The sequence below is a fragment of the Nycticebus coucang genome, chromosome Y (assembly GCF_027406575.1).
Source record: "Nycticebus coucang isolate mNycCou1 chromosome Y, mNycCou1.pri, whole genome shotgun sequence".
Lineage (NCBI taxonomy): Eukaryota > Metazoa > Chordata > Mammalia > Primates > Lorisidae > Nycticebus > Nycticebus coucang.
Window position 1 is genome coordinate 28,853,606 of NC_069805.1, and position 18,547 is coordinate 28,872,152.

At 39.5% G+C, this 18,547-nt stretch overlaps 1 protein-coding gene across 1 annotated transcript in view; it reads right to left on the reverse strand.

Annotated features, from left to right (window-relative positions):
• Positions 1-5,321: 5,321 nt before the first annotated feature.
• LOC128578952 (protein 4.1-like) overlaps positions 5,322-18,547 on the reverse strand; it is a 128,074-nt gene continuing 114,848 nt past the window's right edge. Inside the window, exons 6-7 of the mRNA XM_053581292.1 lie at positions 15,016-15,162; positions 5,322-5,514 (exon numbers count right to left, since the gene is read on the reverse strand). The gene's annotated coding sequence lies outside the window, so the exon portion shown is untranslated. The remainder of the gene's footprint in view (positions 5,515-15,015; positions 15,163-18,547) is intronic.

The following is an 18,547-nucleotide window of genomic DNA, read 5'->3' on the forward strand; positions in this document are numbered from 1 at the left end:
TGTGCCCAGAATGAGTGTTGCTCCTGCAAAAACAGTCCGGCCCTGAATGGGGGAGGCTGAGCGCTTGCCAAGGGGGTGCCGGTAGGCCCGGGCTTGTGAAGTGGCTGTAGAAGGCAATCTCAGCAGGAAAGCCAAGGGCAGGTGTATGTCCACTGCTAACAATCTGCAGACTTGATTGGCTTGACTCACCCAGAGCCTCTGAAAGCCTGGAATTGCTGGTTGATGTTTAGAACTCCAGGGATTTCACATAAAAATATGTTTGTGGCTTCTTGGGAAATTTCAAAAGGCTTTGGGCTCTCAAGCTGTTTGGCTGGACGAGCCATGGTCAGCCAGAGCTGCTGGCCTTCTGACAAAAAGGGTCTGGCTCTAGGTGCCCAGTTCCACCCAGACCAGGTCAGGAATCGGAGTTACATGCTATATGCTCAGGTGGGTGGGCTTCCTGCCACCTGAACATCTGGTCTTTCTTCACCCACTGGGAAAGACTCAGACTAACGGGAGGCAGGGAAAGCCAGGGAACATGGGACAAGGCAGGGGTGGATGCTGTCAGGTGGAGTAAAGGAGACACTCGCAGGTCTGAAGGCTCATGTGACCATCCTGCCTCTGCTCTGTTATGCCAGGAGCAAGAGGGGAGAAGGCGAAGACCCATCTGTAGACTCAGCTGTCCCTCAATAGGCCCATTTGACAAATGTCTTTCTACAATCCTTACAGATCCCTAGCCTGCTGGGGGGGCTCTCCACCCCATCCCAGCTGTGCAAACCCCAAGGCCACCTTAGTAGATCTGGGACAAATAGGCCTGTATCCTTTATGGACAGGCAACATCTACTTTAAGGAAGTGAGTGCCCAGGAGGATAATTACTTGGTTTTTCTGAAGAAAAGGAACCCAGAAAGGTCCTGATTCACCAAGCTTTAGGCACATCTGTGTGCTAGGTTTCTGCCAGGTGCTGAGAAGCTTGAGTAACAAGCAGCCAAGAGGCAGCACTGAGCTCGGGGTGGAGCCAGCAAGGGATGTGGAGCCGGATGTGCTGAGGACTCAGAGAGGACATCCTGGAGGGAGCATGTGAGCTGTGGAGATGCAGGTGTCCCCAGCAGAAAGCACAGCCTAAAAGCTGTTAACATAAAGTGCAAAGAGTACCTCTTTGGTGTCTCTAGCCCGCTATTCTTTTCTTTCTTTCTTTTAATAATTTTTTTACTTCAAATTAATATGAGGGCACAAATTTTTAGGTTATATTGTTCTCACTTCCAAACTAAAGTTCAAGATGTAGAGGAACGCCACACCAAGGGGGCTTGCTAAACACTCTATCATTGTGCACATTAGGTGGAATCCACCAAATACCTTCTCTCCTCCCATCAACTGCCCTTCCCACATCCCCCTCCCATTTCCTTCCTCACCTCTCCCCCTTTCTAAACCATATTTTTCTTTTGTCATTTATAGAAGGATGTAATTGTTTATATATTGGTTTCATATTGGTACTGAGTACATAGGACTTATTTTTTTGAGATACTTTACTAAGAAGAATGTATCTCCATCCAGGTAAACATAAAAGATGTTAAGTCTCTATCTTTTTATGGCTGAATAGTATTCTATGGTATGCATATACCACAATTTGTTAATCTGTTCATGGGTTGATGAGTGTGTGGGTTGCTTCCATGACTTGGCAATGATGAATTGAATTTCAGTAAACACTCTGGTGAAAATGTCTTTGTGGTAAAATGATTTCATAGATGCCTAATAAGGGGATTGTGAGATCAATGTGAACCTCCATAGAGTTTATATTAGTTTGCAATCCCACCAGCACTGTAAAAGTGTTTCCTTTTCTCCACATCCACACCAGCATCTGCAGTTTTGGGAGTTTGTGATGTAGGCTAATTTTACTGGAGTTAGGTAATATCTCACCTGAGTGGTTTTGATTTGCATTTCTCTTATGATTAAAGACGATGAGCATTTCTTCATGTGTTTGTTGGCTATTCATCTGTCTTCTTTAGAGAAGTTTTTGTTCAAGTCTCGTGACCACATAGAAGTGGGGTTGTTTGCTCTTTTTTGTGATGTATGATTTGAGTTCTCTATAAATTATAGTTATCAGGATTTTGTCAGATTCATCACAGGAGAAATTTCCTTCCATTCCTAAGGCTATCTGTTTGCTTTGTTTGTGGTACCCTTAGCTACACAGAAACTTTTAGCGTGATCAAATCCCATTTATTTATTTGTAGTGTTGCTAGATTTGCCATGGGTATATTCCTCATATAGTTTTTCCCAAGGCCAATATCTTGAAGTGTTTTTTCCTCAAAATCTCTTCTAGAATTTCTATTGTTTTATGTCTTAAATTTAAATCTTTTATCCAGCGAGAATAAATCTTTTTCAGTGGTAAGAGGTGCTGGTCCAGTTTCAGTCTTTCACATGTGGCTGACACGTTCTCCCAGCATCATTGGTTAAACAAGAATTATTTTGCCAAGTGGGTCCTTTTGTTAGGCTTATCAAGATCATATGGCTGTATGTGGCTGGGTTCCTCTTTAGATTCTCTAATCTATTCCATAGATCTGAAGGCCTCTTCCTTGCAAGTTTTAGGGCAACACTCTGCCTGGTAGATGCTGGTGGTGTTAAATGGTTTCCTTGAGCTTCTATCTCCTATTGTCATCATTAGGATTCCGAAAAGCCAGCCTGTTGTCTGGTTTAGGAGGCTGGAGACTCCTGCAAACTTTTCTCATTTGATGGCTCCCAATTACTCAGGAGCAGAAGTGGCTAAGTCTTCAAGGTCCCTTTCCATCCTATAGTCGCTTGGTACCCACCCCCGATGGCATTTCCACTGTGTGAAAAAGAATAGCACCCTGGGAATCCACAGTGATGTCAGCCTAGCCAATATGGACTCTGAGAGTCATTAACTGTGTCCTAAAGGAGGCTTTCCTGAAGATGGGGTCACTCCACTGTGTCTTCTGTAAGTGATTTATTCATAATTGACCATGAAAAGAAAATGGAAAAAGGCAGGGCAGTCCCAGAAAAGTAGAGTGGAGGGAAGACAAAAGAGCCTGTGTGGCCTTTTGTGGCCTGCTGAGAAAACCAGGAGGAAGGAGCTTGAGGACCACCCAATGCACAGAAGCCACATCTTCAAATCCCCAAGTCATGGGTCTCACCTACTCCTAACCTGGGCAGTCAGGGGATCAAATAATAATTGGAACTCTTAGAACACTCCCAAGTTTTGGGGTTGCCCATGATCCCACCATGAACTGAGGACTGGGGGCAAAGGTGTGTTTCCCCAGTTTAGAAGGATGTATCGAGTGATTATAAGATGTACTGAGAGTTGCAGAGACAGGTGGCTTTTAGTTCCATCTTTTCTCCCTTATTTGTAAAATACTAATTACATTACATCATGTCTTTTGATTACTGAAACTTATTTGGAGTAGTCTATCTGATCCTTCCCATCTCAGGAGGGCAAGTCAGTCCTTCCCACTGACTTTTGAGAATTGAGAGATTTCACTTAAAGCAGAAAAATAGGCCCTTCAGCCAGGAAATTGTGAGTCTGTGATTCTGTGGGAAAGGATGACTTCACAGAGCTGAGTATTAAAAAAGACAGGCTTCCACCCAGGCCATGCGAACACTGGGCTGCTAATAATGCAATGATCAGACCCTGCAACTTCTTTTCATTCTTTATTTTGTCCCATTTTTGAAAAATCTTACACATATTCCTGACTTGCAAAAGAGTATGTGAAACAAAATTTAATTGAAATAAATTACACATTGCCACATTCCCACATAAAGGTTGTGAGAAGCCAGTGAAATCCACACTTTGATGAATTTCAGCTCTCGCTATGCCAGGAGCCTTTTGCCATGTACAGGACAGGGCATCAAATGGGTGTTTTGCCGTCCTCATCCACCAGGAGGAGGTGTTTGTCCATGAATGCTGAATTAGCAGCCAATATCATGGCCATAGTCACAGATAACGGTGTTGGTCTGTCGGACCTGGCCTCTGTTTCTTAGAAATATGCAAGCATTAGTACCTTTGACAGATGAGAAAACTGAAGTCTTGGCATTAGGAGCTTGCTCAAGAGCATGCAGCTGTTAAGTGCTGGAATTGGAGCTGTCTCCCAAGCTGAGAACCAGGTGCTCTCCTTGCTCCTGGGAATCCACAATGGTGGCAGCCTAGACTGTTCAATCATTTGAATCTGTTTGAAGTAATTTCGGGCTTCAAGCTAATGCTGGACATGACATTAACCTGTTGTTTTGAGATGTTTATCCATGATGCATAGTATGCTGAAAACTTGTCTGTGTTTGCAGAGAGAGGAGATATGATAGAACATACCCAGCCTAAAAAAGCCTTTTTTTTTGTTTTTTTGGAGGGATGCTCATTTCTCTTTACCCATTCCAGTTTTCTAAACTTCTTTGATAGGGGTGACGGGGAGGAGTTTAGAGAGTTTAACCAATTGGGTAACATTTCTGAATGGTTGTGGTCAATGCTGCAACAATATGGCTGTCAGATAGGAAATAAAAAAAGGACAGCCTGGGCCTTGGTCAGGTACATGGATACACTTGTGTGTTTGGAGTGACCATCAATGACCAAGATCAGACTTCCTGAGGCTGCATCCCTGTGCATCATGCAGAAGAGTGTGTGCAAAAGCTCTTAGCAAGTGAGACAGCCGGGTGCTAATAGTGATGGTGAAAGGAAAAAGAGATAGAAAACAAAAAAGAAAGGCTGACATGCTTTTTTATTAATGGCTTCAAGGAACAGAATTGGGTTTTATTTCTAGATACTAGAAAGTGAAAATTTCAGTGTGGCTTTTTGTTTCGCATGTATTTAAAAAATAAACTACTGGTTGTTTTAAAGCAAATGAGGCTCCATCTGTCCTTCCTGAAACATTTCCCCATCCCCAATTTTAGCCAAACCGTGTGTGTAAACAGTGTCTTAATTGACTTCAGGTTAAGGAAGTCTGGAAAATAAGTTAAAATTTATAAAACCATAATGGACATCCTTGAGACCTCTTCACAAATCCAACTACAGGGATTTATTTACCAACCACAAACTGGGTGCAGGATGTTTGCTACATATTCAGTGGGTGGAAACAAATAGCAGAAAGATTGGACTAGTGTGCTAGAGGACTACATTTGGGGAGAAAAGATTCTCCCTGCAAAGCAGAGGGCCTGTCCCAGATGATCAACAGATGGTCCCAGATGATCAACCCTCACAATGAAGTTGGTAATGGAAGCTCATTTAGATCTCTTTCATGTCTAATCTCTCTCTGTGTTTAGCGTTGTGTCTATTTTGAGATTCAGAAAAGAAATATTTGAATTTGCAAAGTAAATTGTCTTTTGGTTGTTTATTAATGATCATGTACATTTTTCTGTTTGATCCCTTGGAACTAAATCTCGGCCTTTAGGTTTCACATGTAAAGCGGGATCATGGACTTCTTTGGTAGTTCAGAGAGGCAGCATCTGGAGCCACAATGCCTGGTTTAAAACAACAGCTGCCCCAGTTCCTGCTTCACCTGGGCACATTACTCACTGTCTTTCCTCCTCAGTTTTTGCACCTGAAAAAGGGGAGGATCATAATGGGACTTACCTTTAGGGTGGTGTGAGGGCTGAATGACACACAATCTCTCATCCCATTCTTAAAAGAAACAGATAGTATCTGATTAAAAATAATCTCTCACCCATGAATGATTTTTTCCCCCTTTTGGCAATGTTGTATCTTCTTTCCTTTTCATTTTAGTAAATCATTTTGAAGGATTTCCATAGATGACTGAATATACTGGCTGGCTACTAGGAGTTTTATGACCTGGGGGTGGGGGTCAGTGAGGCTGCTTCTAACAGTCTGAGTTACAAAAGGTAGAAGAACATGTTTGCAGAGGAGTTTAGGGGGCAGGTAGAGGAGATCAATTTGTGTAGACTAGATGCCTCCTGAACAAAATCCCCAGTATCTTAGAAAAGCAAACTAATCCACATGGCTGACTGGCTGGACAGGCAGAGTTTAGCAGCCTCTTTCTGTAATAGGAGGTCACGTCTACTTTCCCCTACTTCAAATACACATGCCAAAAAAGACAGACTTAGCATCTGGGCCATTTATCCCAAAATTTAACATTTGTAGTGCTCCATCACGACTGCACATTGAAAAGTTTAGGCTTCCCCATCATCCCTTTTTATTTTGTAATTGTCTGTTGTTCACAGTACTGATTTGTAGAATTGGGCATGATAAAGAGTAGCTATTTTAAATTTATCCAACATGCCCATCTGTATGGATATAGACTGAGGGTATGGACCAAAGTGTCTCATTTCTTTATGAAAGGAGAGATGTGCCATTCCCTCTCACACATTCTAGACTGACGTTAAAACAATACAATGGCCCTGAATGTTGATAAATGTGACTGCTCTTGTGATACTGTTTTTGGTGAGATGAGTACAACCCATATGGGCTCCAAGAAATACATTAATATTTTCATGAAAGATGTTCACAGGTAGTAAATTATCTGCAAATAACCTTGGGTATCAGCTTTCAGTGGACTGGATATTTATTTACTTAAAGCATTTTGTGTTGGTGGTTTCATAGATCTGCTCCTACCTCACATGTCATTTTGGAGGAGGCAGTGCACAGCACAACCTTGGCAAAAGCCAAGTTACAATATTGGCTCCCCTCCAATTTTAAAATTGTATGATGAAACAAACTACAATTAAGGGTTGGTGTGTTCATTTTAAGTGACACAATGCAAAACAGGAAATGACTGAACCAGTAGAGATCACTCACTAGTTTATTTAACTGGGTGTGTACGGGCAGGCAACTCCTCTGCTGAGAGAAAAAGCACACAAAACATCACCCAGTCCTCCTGACATTGGTATTTAGACAAGGGTGCTACAAAGCAGAGATTGGAAACACTTAACACAACAGATGCCTGGCTGCTGAAGACCAGCAGAGATGCCTCTTGGATGCCAGGCAGCACTTATCACTAGGACCTGGCACTGAGGTGGCTGTTTCCAGAAAGTTCTTGCCAGACCTTTTCATTTCTCAGGAGAAAATGGACATCCATTTGGTTATGTGATTTTTTTTTTTAAGTTAATTTGGGCCATTCATTACTTTTTTTTTCTTTAATAGTTTTGGGGACAGAAAAGTAAAATTAAATGTGTGAGTGTCTCTAGCTTATAATCTTTGGGAAGGATGGATGCATTTATGTGTACAGGAGTGATGGGATCTATGATACTGCCACTGGGCCACCATGGGGAAAAGAATGTGGACTTTGGGGACTCATAGTCAGATTGGGCAGACATATCCCTGCCCCATGAGGAAGCATTAAGGTGGAGGGAGAAAGTAGGGAATGAAAAGGCAAACAGACCCTGATTTGCATTCTCTTCCCCATCCTCTTCAGCACCCCCATGAGCACATAGGCCTTGCAGAAATGGGCTATTAAATAAACATATCCTGCTGAGACAGGGGATTAGTCCAAAGTTACAGCAGATCATTGTAAAAGGGCATTCCTATCCTCAGTTCCCCTGGTAACTAACCAACACCCAACCCTGTAAATCTAACCTGGCAAAGGCTTGCTTTTCTTCCCCACCCCAACTGAAAGAAAGGTATAAAAACTCTCTTCTTTTGTCATGCAGGTGCAGAGAATTTTCAGATGTGAACCTTTCTTGGTCGTCCAGCTGATAAAGGACCTAATACTCAATTGAAACAGTGTGTTGGGTTTTCCTCTACAATTCCACTTACATTGGGTACAGTATTTGGAGGCCCCAGTGAGATCTCGCTAGCTGGAGTGTCCGAATACATGTGACGCCCCCTGGAGATGGCAGAAATTAAGGTGAGGCACATCCCTAGATATTCCAGGCCCTGTAATTTCCTGAAATCCTCTTGAGGGCTCTGAGGAAACTCAGATGGATTCCACCAAAATCCTGGGTCTGAAACTCTCTCTCAAGAGGTAAGTGTTCTTATTCTAAGTGTAGTTTATTTATGTTCAGGAAGTAACCTTACATTACCAAGAACAGGCCACCGAATAGTCACAGAAACTCCAGTGCCGTGGGGATGCTGCTAAGTGCCCCAGGGAGCCACGTTAGTGCACAGGAAGAATGACAGGCACCCAAGAAGGAGGCACAGGGACTCCTGAATACTGCCCGGGAGAGACCCATGAGGGAGAGACAGGAGCTCCTGAGAGTTGGCTCATGCTGGATAGACCTGTCCCAGGTTCCTGAAAACAGCACGATGCCAGTGGGGAGACTCAGCCTCAGAGGCACGTTTGATTTGTTCTTTGTTCATGAGTTTGTTTGTCATTATTGTCATCAGTGTGCTGACTATTCTTAGTGTCTGTTCTGATTTCTATTCTTTTTGATTGGGTTCACAATTGTGGGAACTCAATAAAGTGAACCCCTGACACCCCTCCAGTGCATGTTAAAGAACTCAGTGCTGGCTTCTCCAATGACTATGGAGTCCACTACACTAACAATCATCTCCGACTCCTCTGTGAAGTTGAATGGCCCAGATTTAATGTAGGGTGGCCTTCTACTGGCTCCCTTGACCCAACTCTTATGCCCTGATGTTCAGGTGATTGTGGCATTGTTTAAGATAGAATTTGTTTTGAACCTGTTACTAAACTTAAAATGTTCAAAGTTTATAGAACTGCTACCTCTATAATATTTCTAAGTTTGCTGGATTTGACCTTGAGCTTGTGTTCTTGATTTTAAATCTCTGAATTGGGTGAGCTCATTCCCCTACTTAGGCCAGCAACTGCAGGGCGCAGATTAGCCCACATGACTCCTTTCTTCCCTGCTCCAACTTTTCCCACTGGCTATTCTGAAAGAAACTGGATGTTCCAGGTTTTCTGCTTTCTGTTTTGGATGCAGATCCTGTCCTTGATGGCCATCTTTACTATGTGGCCGTGTTTGACTTAAGGGAACAATGAAAAGACATCAGAAAGAATACTTATGTTATGGTAATGTTGCTGGAGTTTCTTTCTTAAGTGAATACTTAGTCTCATGGTCTAAAAGTTGAGCTTATGGGACACAGATGAATGATAAATTGTGATTTTGTTGGACGGAGGTGCAGGCAGACAGAGTGAAAAATGCCAGAGATTCTGGTCGTAGGGAAGAGGCCCAAGTAGAGGTCTCCTGAATGGGTCCTTTTTCTAGGATTAATATTGACACTAAGAGAAATTTTGACCAGGCTTGTTAGATGGGAAGAAGTCTTTAAAGATGATTGAGTGTTTTAATAAATGAATGAATGCAGTCCCTTCACTGGGGCAAGGTTATTAGGTTTTTGTCATAGGGAGGGGATTAGGATATTTACTCTTTGTTCAGGCTGCTTTAATCCTGGATTTGCTTAGTTCAGAGGGTGTAGTCTGCAGGGTGCAACCTGTTTCTGCCTAGAAATGGGAATGTGATTTCTGAGCTCATCTGAGCCTAAAAAATGGGGTGTCCCTGTCTAGCTCTGAGTGGAAAAATCCTGTATCAATATTATATTCCACAAAATGTCTCTCTTTTGTAAAACATAATAATTTGATTATTTTATTTATTTGGGAAACTGAGTCTTTTTCAAGAATAAGATTCTTGCCTTCTAAATCTTCTAATTATTAGTTTTGCCAAGTGAATAATTAACTTCATAGTAAACTGTGATCTTGTTTTCTATTAAGTAGTTTTTTTGAGAGTAAAAAACAAATAGGCAGAAAGGAAAATTGCATTGTGTAAGAAAAGGATCTTATGTGGTAAATTTTCTCCTGAAACAGAATGATTATTTAAGAAAGTAATAGGCAGGAAAATTTAGAACATTTAGAATGTTTTCAATTGTCTGTGCTGGATTGAATACAGTTCATAAAATTATTATTGAAAGAATTTACATAAAATCCAGATGACTATCCAGTACTGCCCTTAAAATCTTTTTACTTGTCATCTTGTTAAAGAAATGTTTTCAGCCTGTAATATTTGACAAACCTTCCAAAATAAAAACTCTAAATTTGTTCTTTTTGAAATATCAAGACCATTGAAAATCTGAGAAAGACATATTAAACTTACTCAATGTACCAAAAATGTATAGAAAATATTGTCAATTATGAAATAATTTTATATAGATTATATTTATATGTATATTCCAATATATGAAAAATTAGTCTGTCTTAATATATATTATCATTAATAATTTTAATTCATCACAAAAAGTATGTTTTGTAACTGACTAAGTTTAAAGTTTATCCTTCAAGAGAAATTATTAAAAAACAATGAGGAATTCTCTCCAATTCAAATTTTTGGTGTCTTTGATAATTAAATAGCATCGGGCTAAAGGCAAACTTCTAAGACTTTAATTAGAAAACTAACCTGTCTGTAAGTGTTCTTAACCTAACTTCAAATGGAACAAAAATCAGTTACATGGAACTCAGCTGGTTTGTTATGTTTTTTTGTTTTAAACATTGCTGATTCTTTCTGTGTTCTGTTTTCCAGAAGTCAAGAAAACCATTTTCTGTCTTTTGAGCTTCAGGAATGTATATACTTATAGGCAGAATGTGAAACATTTGTTTTTAGTCTCTCCTTGATTTCTCTTGAATTTGAAAGCCATCTGTAAGTATTCCTAATTTCTGACAATACAATTATTTGCATAAGTTCAATAAGAATATATTTGGTTCTATAGGATATTATAAAAACACTGGTATTTTACCAAGGCTTTGACTGGAATAGCATTTTCAGAGGTGTCCAGACTACCTTAAGGAATTAAAGTTGAGTTTATAAGGTCAATAAAAGATAAGTTCATTGAAAAAACTGGAAAGATACCCATCAATAACATTTCCTGGATTGTATTAAATAAAGAATGTCACTTTTTGACAGGTCTGGGAACCAAAATTTGCTTGGGGATCTCAAAAGTCAAAGAATTTATCCAATGCATGTAGGTATCTAATTACACATATGAAATCTGGGCTCATGGAAGGCTTTCAACTCTAACCTGAGATTCCTTATAAAAAGTTTCAGCAAAGGCAATTTTAAAGGGAAGAAAGGCCTAGGTAACTAACAATTATTTTGATGCACTTTATGCAAATGATCACACCCAGTATACTGAAAGTACAGCTTATTTTGGCAATTGAATTAGTTCTGCTATCATTTGTTTTTAGTAAGGTGAGAAATTAGAAAGAGAAAAGTAGTTCAAAGAAAAAAAAGAAACTGTAGCCCACCTGTATTAGATTCCAGCCTTGTCTGCAATACCAGCTCATAAAATGAGACATAGCTGTTTTACTAAACTGATTTGTTCAATTGGGACTAAGAGACGGGCCAAAGAATAAAAAGCTATATACAGTAATTATATTTACTCTGAAGACTTAAGTGTCAACAGAGGTCACCTGTTGGTCACACTGAAAATAATTGTGTATTATTAAACGTTATCTGTTTTCTCTATACAGATACATTGAGAAAAAAATACTGGAACTTGAATGAGAATATCCCAGTAAATGATGTGAATGTAACATGGCCTCATAAAAGGCCCAATATTCAACTGATGTGCAAGAATATTCACTTGAATTGTCCAGAACTTTTGATCAGTTCCATAGGAACTCTTAAACCTAGGTATTATCTTAAAAACTGTGCTAAGTCTGTAGATAAGAATACTAATGTTCTCACTGTGAATTTTCAGGTGAATCTTAGGCTTGAAATCCAGAACTTGCTGATATTTATACTTAACTGCTAAATGGTTTCGTTCTCTTCTACTGAACGCAACTTTGACTATGGCCTTGTCAGTATAACAAAGCCAGAGAGCCGCAAACATATCCAAGGTGGCTGAGGTCAGGCAGAAGCCAGATGAAAGACCTGAGAATTTCTGTGAAAGACTAAATGAAACATACAAACTGGCCAACCATTATATGAAATTAGTAAGGGAGGAGAGAAAGTGTCAATTGAGTAAAAATCAGCCAACCAAAAGCCTTTAAGCTGCTAAAGGAAAAACTATGAACAGCCCTGGTGTCAGGCCTCCCTGACCTGGCCAAGCCCTTTTGAACTATGCATATTAGAGAGAAATAGAACAGCTGAGGAAGTGCTCAACCAAAATGTATTATCCTTGGCAAGACAAGTTGCTTATCTCTCTAAGCAACTTGCCAAGGGCCCGAAAAGATGGCCTCCATACCTAAGAACACATGTAGCCCCTGCCATACTACTGCTGGAGGCGGATAAATTCACTTTGGGACAAAACTTAAGAGTCCAAGTACCATATGAAATGGTCACTGTTATGAACACCAAGGGTATCATTGGTTGATCAACTCATGCTTCACAAAATACCAAAGCTTTCTGTATGAAAATCAGAGGTTGGTTATAGAGGTTGCATATATGAGGCCATACACATAGGAAAGAAGCAAAAAGAGAATTAAGAGACTTCTTGAGAGACACTTTTACATTCCCCTACGTACATTTGCTTGATTGTAAGCAAGGAAAAAAATCAATGAAGAAAACACAAACACTTTTTACAGGTTAGCAATTATAAAAAGGAAAGTGTTGGATGCTGAGGGGAAATGGATAAAACTACTGATCAAATTGGATTTGGCAGTTACATGAGACCTTCAGTCCTCCTGCCTGTTCCTGTTCTTTGAAAGGTGGTATCTGTGCTTCTCTGCTCAGTGAATGTGCAGCATTTGTTGAACACAGCTTCCATTTCCCCAGCCTAGATGATGTCATAGAAAATAAACCCCTGATATTACCAGGACCTGAAAACCTACAGGGAGAACAATGTGGAGGGATATATTCTCTGACTGTTACTTTAGTTCTTTGAATCTGCTTTTATCAGATAAACATTTCATTTTTTAATGAGTCATAAATTTGTAAGGAAAAGCTAAAATTAAACTCCCTTTAGAATTATTGTAGGAATCCAGGAATATACAAAAATTGAAAGAAATGGATCTTGATCTTTAAAAACTTTCTTTACAACAAATGGTGCTGGCACAACTAGATAAACACATGTAAAAGACTGAAACTCAGTGCACAACTTTCACCACTTACAAAAATTGATGCAAGATGGAAAAGAGACTTAAATATAAGACACTAAATGATAAAAATCTTGGAAGGAACTGTGGGGAAAACTCTTGACGATGTTGGACTGGGGAATGATTTTATGCACAAAGACTTCAGCAGTCATTGCAACAACAAAACAAAAAGACAACTTCAGAACAGGAAAAGATATTTGTAACGTATGTATCTGACAAAGGGTTGATAACTAGAATCTACAGAGAACTCATATTAATCAACACAAAATAAACAATCCCATTTAACGCTGGGCAAGAGATATGAACGGAACCTTCTCTGATGATGACAAATGCCTAACATTTGAAAAAAATGCTCATTATCCCTGATCATCAGAGAAATATAAATCAAAACCACCCTGAGACATCACCTAACCCCAGTGAGAAGGGCGCACATCACAAAGTCTCAAAGCTGCAGATGCCGGTGTGGATGTTGAAAGAAGGAAATACTTTTACACTGCTGTTGTGACTGCAAATTAATAAAACCTTTGTGGAAAATAGTATGGAGAATCCTCAAAGAACTCAAACTAGACCTCACAGTTGATCCTGCAATCCCATTACTAGGCATCTACCCAAAAGAAAAAACATCCTTTTATCATAAAGACATTTTCACTAGACTGTTCACTGCAGCTCAATTTACAATCACCAACATATGCAAACAACCTAAATGCCCAAACACACAGGAATGGATTAAGAAGCTGTGGTACATGTATACCATGGAATATTATGCAGCCATAGTATTCTTTTGTATTAATTAATTATTATATTAACCTTTTGTATTAACCTGGATTGAATTGGAACACATTCTTCTTAGTAAAGACTCACAAGAATGGGGAAGCAAGAATCCAATGTACTCAATTCTCATACGAAGGGAGTAGATGACCTAATATAAGGTGGAGGTGCTTTAAATTAAGTAGGCAAAGTGAAAAAGATACTTCATGATACGCTGTGCTCTTCTGTTTCAGATCTAAGGAGTTACTCTACTGGGTGCCTTGTTGGAATTATTACAAAAACATGTTTCTGACAGTGTCTCAGAAGTTGAAGGATACCACCTTATTGGACATAATTTCTATTGTTTCAAATCTAATGTTTAAACAAATAATATTTCAAGATGATAGTCAAAAATTCTTTTACAATGAAATGCAAACAATTAAATGTCTCAGGCTATATGAAGCCCATGTACTTGTGGCATGAGCCAAGGTCCACATGGTCCTTGAGACCTCCTCCATGCTGCATACTAGGGGCTACTGGTATAAGATTCCTCAGGCACTGGCAGCTACTTTATCTGGCAGGTTCACTATAAATTCATGTTGCATGTCTTTAAAATTTTCAAAGTTAGTTTTAGAAAACATTATAAATGCACAGGCTGATTTCATTTTTTTTTTTTTTTTTGTGAGTATGCTTAATTCCCATGTTATGTTCAAAAATAAAAGTTACTTTGTGCAGACACGGGAAAGAGATCTGAAGAAATCCAAGACTCTTCAAATCAATATTCCAGTGATTTTAGTCATAGTTGAAAAACACTTTATAGGTTACTTGTCCATTCACTATGGTGTATGCACAAAATAAAGCCAATGGCAACACACCTTCTTCTACTCACTCTTCACAAAACAGTTACATTTCTTTAAGGATGACTTGATCAGTTATAGTTTAAAATTTTTCATAAAGAACATCTTTGTTCTTGTTGAAAATTGAAGTCAACATAATTAAAATCACCAAGTCATAGGGTCCACTTTAAAATGTACTTGTAACAAAAGAAAGCTACATTTTGAATCATTTTAGCTTTCATAATTTAGGAATCTTGCCAGATGATTATGAAGACAGTTGAAAAGTCCAATAAATTACTTAATTCCATTAATACAATTTGCATGAAAATATCTTGCTAAAAAGTTTAGAGACCACAGTGAAAGCCAGGAAGAGCCTACACATATTTGAAAGTTGGAAAATTTTATCAGTTAGAGAAAATACATGGCTAATTTTGAATATTTGATTTCTGAAACAGAAAATGCCACAGATAACCTTGAGTCTAGGCAAACACTTAAAACCACATATGGTACTAATGTTCTGTACCTTTCAAAAAGTGCAGGACTTTAGTCCTCTTGGTGTCTTTCTGCTGGCCCTGTGTCATACGATGGCAATGATGACGACGCCAGGGCCATTTGATGTTATCTCTCCAGGAACGTCCTTCATAGCACTTGTCCAAAGGACCGATTTCATCTAGTAAGGAAGGGAAATTTTCAATTACTTTAGAATATATAAATGTTAACATTTTATGGAAATCCCCATTAAACAGATCAACAGACAGCATGTAAACAATTAACAGGAATGGAAATACTGACTGAGTTCTTTGAAAATGAGAGTATATACAAGAAACTTAAGTTTTAGATTTTTACCAAAGTCTGAAAGTACTCTGCATTGTAACCAACAGAACTACATAAGGGTCTCGAATCACAGATTTTTAAAGGATATACCCTTATCATGGAGCAGGACAGTGGGAGGGTCTGTAATATCAGCTGAAATACCACAATCTGGGCAAAACTTCAGAATTACAATTGTAGATTACAATTCTTTAGAGTTCCTTTGATCTTGCCTGGATACACTTCTGAATCTATCTAGTGTAACAAATAGTTATATACTAAAATGATTCCCTTCAATAAATATTAAAAATTACTCCATAAGGCCATTTTTAATGTGAACACCATTCAAAAGATAAGAAAACCAAGGTGAATTTGAGGAATTTAACTATGTTCATCTTTAACAGTTTTCTTTTTTTAAATCTCTGTCTTCCGTGCCTCAATACAATGGACAGTAAATCTAATATATAGCCACCTCCTCCGCCTAGCATCCCTGGCACTCGTGTGGTCTCTCTTCATCTCTCCTACTCGATGACACCATAGGGAAGCTACTCTCATCTTTCCACTGAAGTATTTTCTGAGGCCAGGGACCTGGACATTTTCTAGGCCTCTTCTTCATCCCTTATTACCATCATTCCCAACAGGGTCCTTGGATACATTTCTGAATGTGAACCATTAGCCTTTTTTCTAATTCCACTTCACCTTTCAAAAACTCACCATCCCTTAACAAATTTTCAGAGGTTTTCTTTTTAACTTTAATAATATTTTAATAATTTTCCTTTGGAAATTATGTGTACGGCCATGATTAACTCCTTAGCTTATGGTTATGATTTCAAAGCACCTATTACAAACACTCAGGAATCTTGGATAATGAAAAAATATGCCATACACAGCAGTTCTCAACGTTTGTGGTCATGACCCCTTTGTTCAATTTGTAACAACGTGGCCTTTAGGAAGGTTGAGAACCACCGCCATAAAGAGAGAGACAAGATGGCTGACCAGATACACTAATGCTGGATCATCTGTGAAAGTATTTTAGATAAAAAAGAAAGAATCAATCACAGATTGGGTACAATTTCTACAGAAAAGCATCAGAACCTATAGATGATTCCATAACAAAGTTTCGGAGTAGAACACAAAGGAGGAAGACATCCTAGTGTACAGTGAGAAGGGTAGAGAGAGCAATTTCTTCTCTTTCCCCCACATCTCTGGCAGTTGATGGGCTCTGTACCTGCTGGAGAGACTTTCTCCCCACATGAGCACTACAGGCTGCTGCCAGCAGTGACCTGGGAACTGCTTGTGGACAGGTCATGGGCCTCCCAACCCACAGAGAGCAGTTTCTGCCCCCAGAGACTCAAAAGGGGATGGCAGGTGCCATACTGCTTCTCTACCTAACTTGGGCAATTGTCCTTCTCAGAGCTCTTCAATTCTTCAGGTTTTGTTCTGTTTATTTCCACACACAGATTTCTCCAGCCCAGACTGTGAAATCCACAGGGTTCTAGGTGATTTGCTTGACTCCAGAACAAGGACCTTCTGCCCAGGGTGAGCATCTATTTGTACTCCTGCAAACAGACTCTGTTCCTGCCCTTCTCACACATGTCACTGCCAAGAGCAACCCAAAGGCAACTCAACACCAGCCCCTTTCTCCCACACATTGTCAGGACCCATTCTATGCAGTCTCAGAGACATGCCCATAAACAAGCACTAACAGTCAGATTAGGCTGTAAGTTCTTCAAAAGGACACTTGCAACATGAATGTTTATAGCACCACAGTCCACAACTGGAAAGATGTCAAAACAACCCAAGTGCCTATCAATTTATCAGTGGATAAATAAAATATGATATATGTATACTATAGAGTAGTGATCATTCATTAAAAAAATGGTGATCATCTATGTTTTTTAACAACCTGGGTAGAACTGGAGGCCATTTCCATGTGGTATATCACAAGATTGGGAAAAACAGCACATATACTTCACACTAAATTGCAACTAGTAGATCGATAGTTATGTGCACATCTGGAACTAAATAGAAATCAGGTAGGAGGGAGGGGAAAAAGATCTTGAGTAAATTCAACCTAACTGGTCTAATGCACACATTCTGGGTGAAGGGCACACTTACAACTTTGACTTAAAATGTATGAAAGCAAATTATGTAACTAAAACATGTGTACCCCTGTAATATAGTGAAATAATAAAAAAGACCTAATACAGGTTCAAATGTAACATATTAAAATTTGTAGGAATGTCAAAATAAAAGCTGACAAAATGCTGACTCTGCATCCTTTAAGACTCAGCTCTCCCTCACTTACTCCCTTAGTCCTGCCTCCTCTGCTTCCTACAATGCTTTAGAAACTCCGGCCGTTCCACTGGCTGCCTCCTTCTCACACTTCAAGTCTCGGTTGACTTGCTTCTTCCTCAGTAGGCCTCCCTTCCTCTGTGATCCAGTCTAAGTAGCGCCCCTGCTCATACTTTCTACTTTCAGAAAATTATTTCCCTCGCACACCCCAGCGGTCACCATGCAGCTTGGTGATTTGTTCTCTTAAATGGATGACTTGCCTTCTTTTTAGTTCAATTTTCTAATCCTGGAGGATTTGACATTTTAAATTGCTGATCTACATTGATTTTTATTTTGATATTTGTTCTTTAGATAGTACATTTATTTTTACTTTCTATGTAATTACTAGAGGATTTATTTTGCCTTGCCAAACTTCAGTCGGAGGATTATTTATATACTTAAATTATTCTAGTGAAGAAAATAATGCTCAGTTCCAGGCTACTGCCTTAACCCTTTCATGGGGTAAAAAAATGAACACAGCCCTAAACCAAAAGTTCACTGATTGTTTGGTCATGTGTTGGCATCAAAGCCTTCCTTTTTTTTTGGAGACAGATTCTCACTATGATGATCTGGGCAGAGTGCTGTGGCGTCACAGCTCATAATAACCTTAAACCCCTAAAGTCTTAGACTTAAACCATTCTCTTGCCTCAGCCTCCCAAGTAGCTGGGACTATAGGCACCCGCCACAATGCCGGGTATTTTTTTGCTGCAGATGTCATTGTTTAGCTGGCCAGGGCTGGGCTCGAATCCACCAGCCCTGGCGTCTGTGGCTGACGCCATAACCACTGTGCTACAGGCGCCGAGCCAAACGTATGGGAGAGGGCACCTGAATTTGACTTCCTATTTTTTACAGTAACAATAATGCTTTTGATGACTTGCTCATCAGAAAAATTACAGTGTCCCAAGCACAAC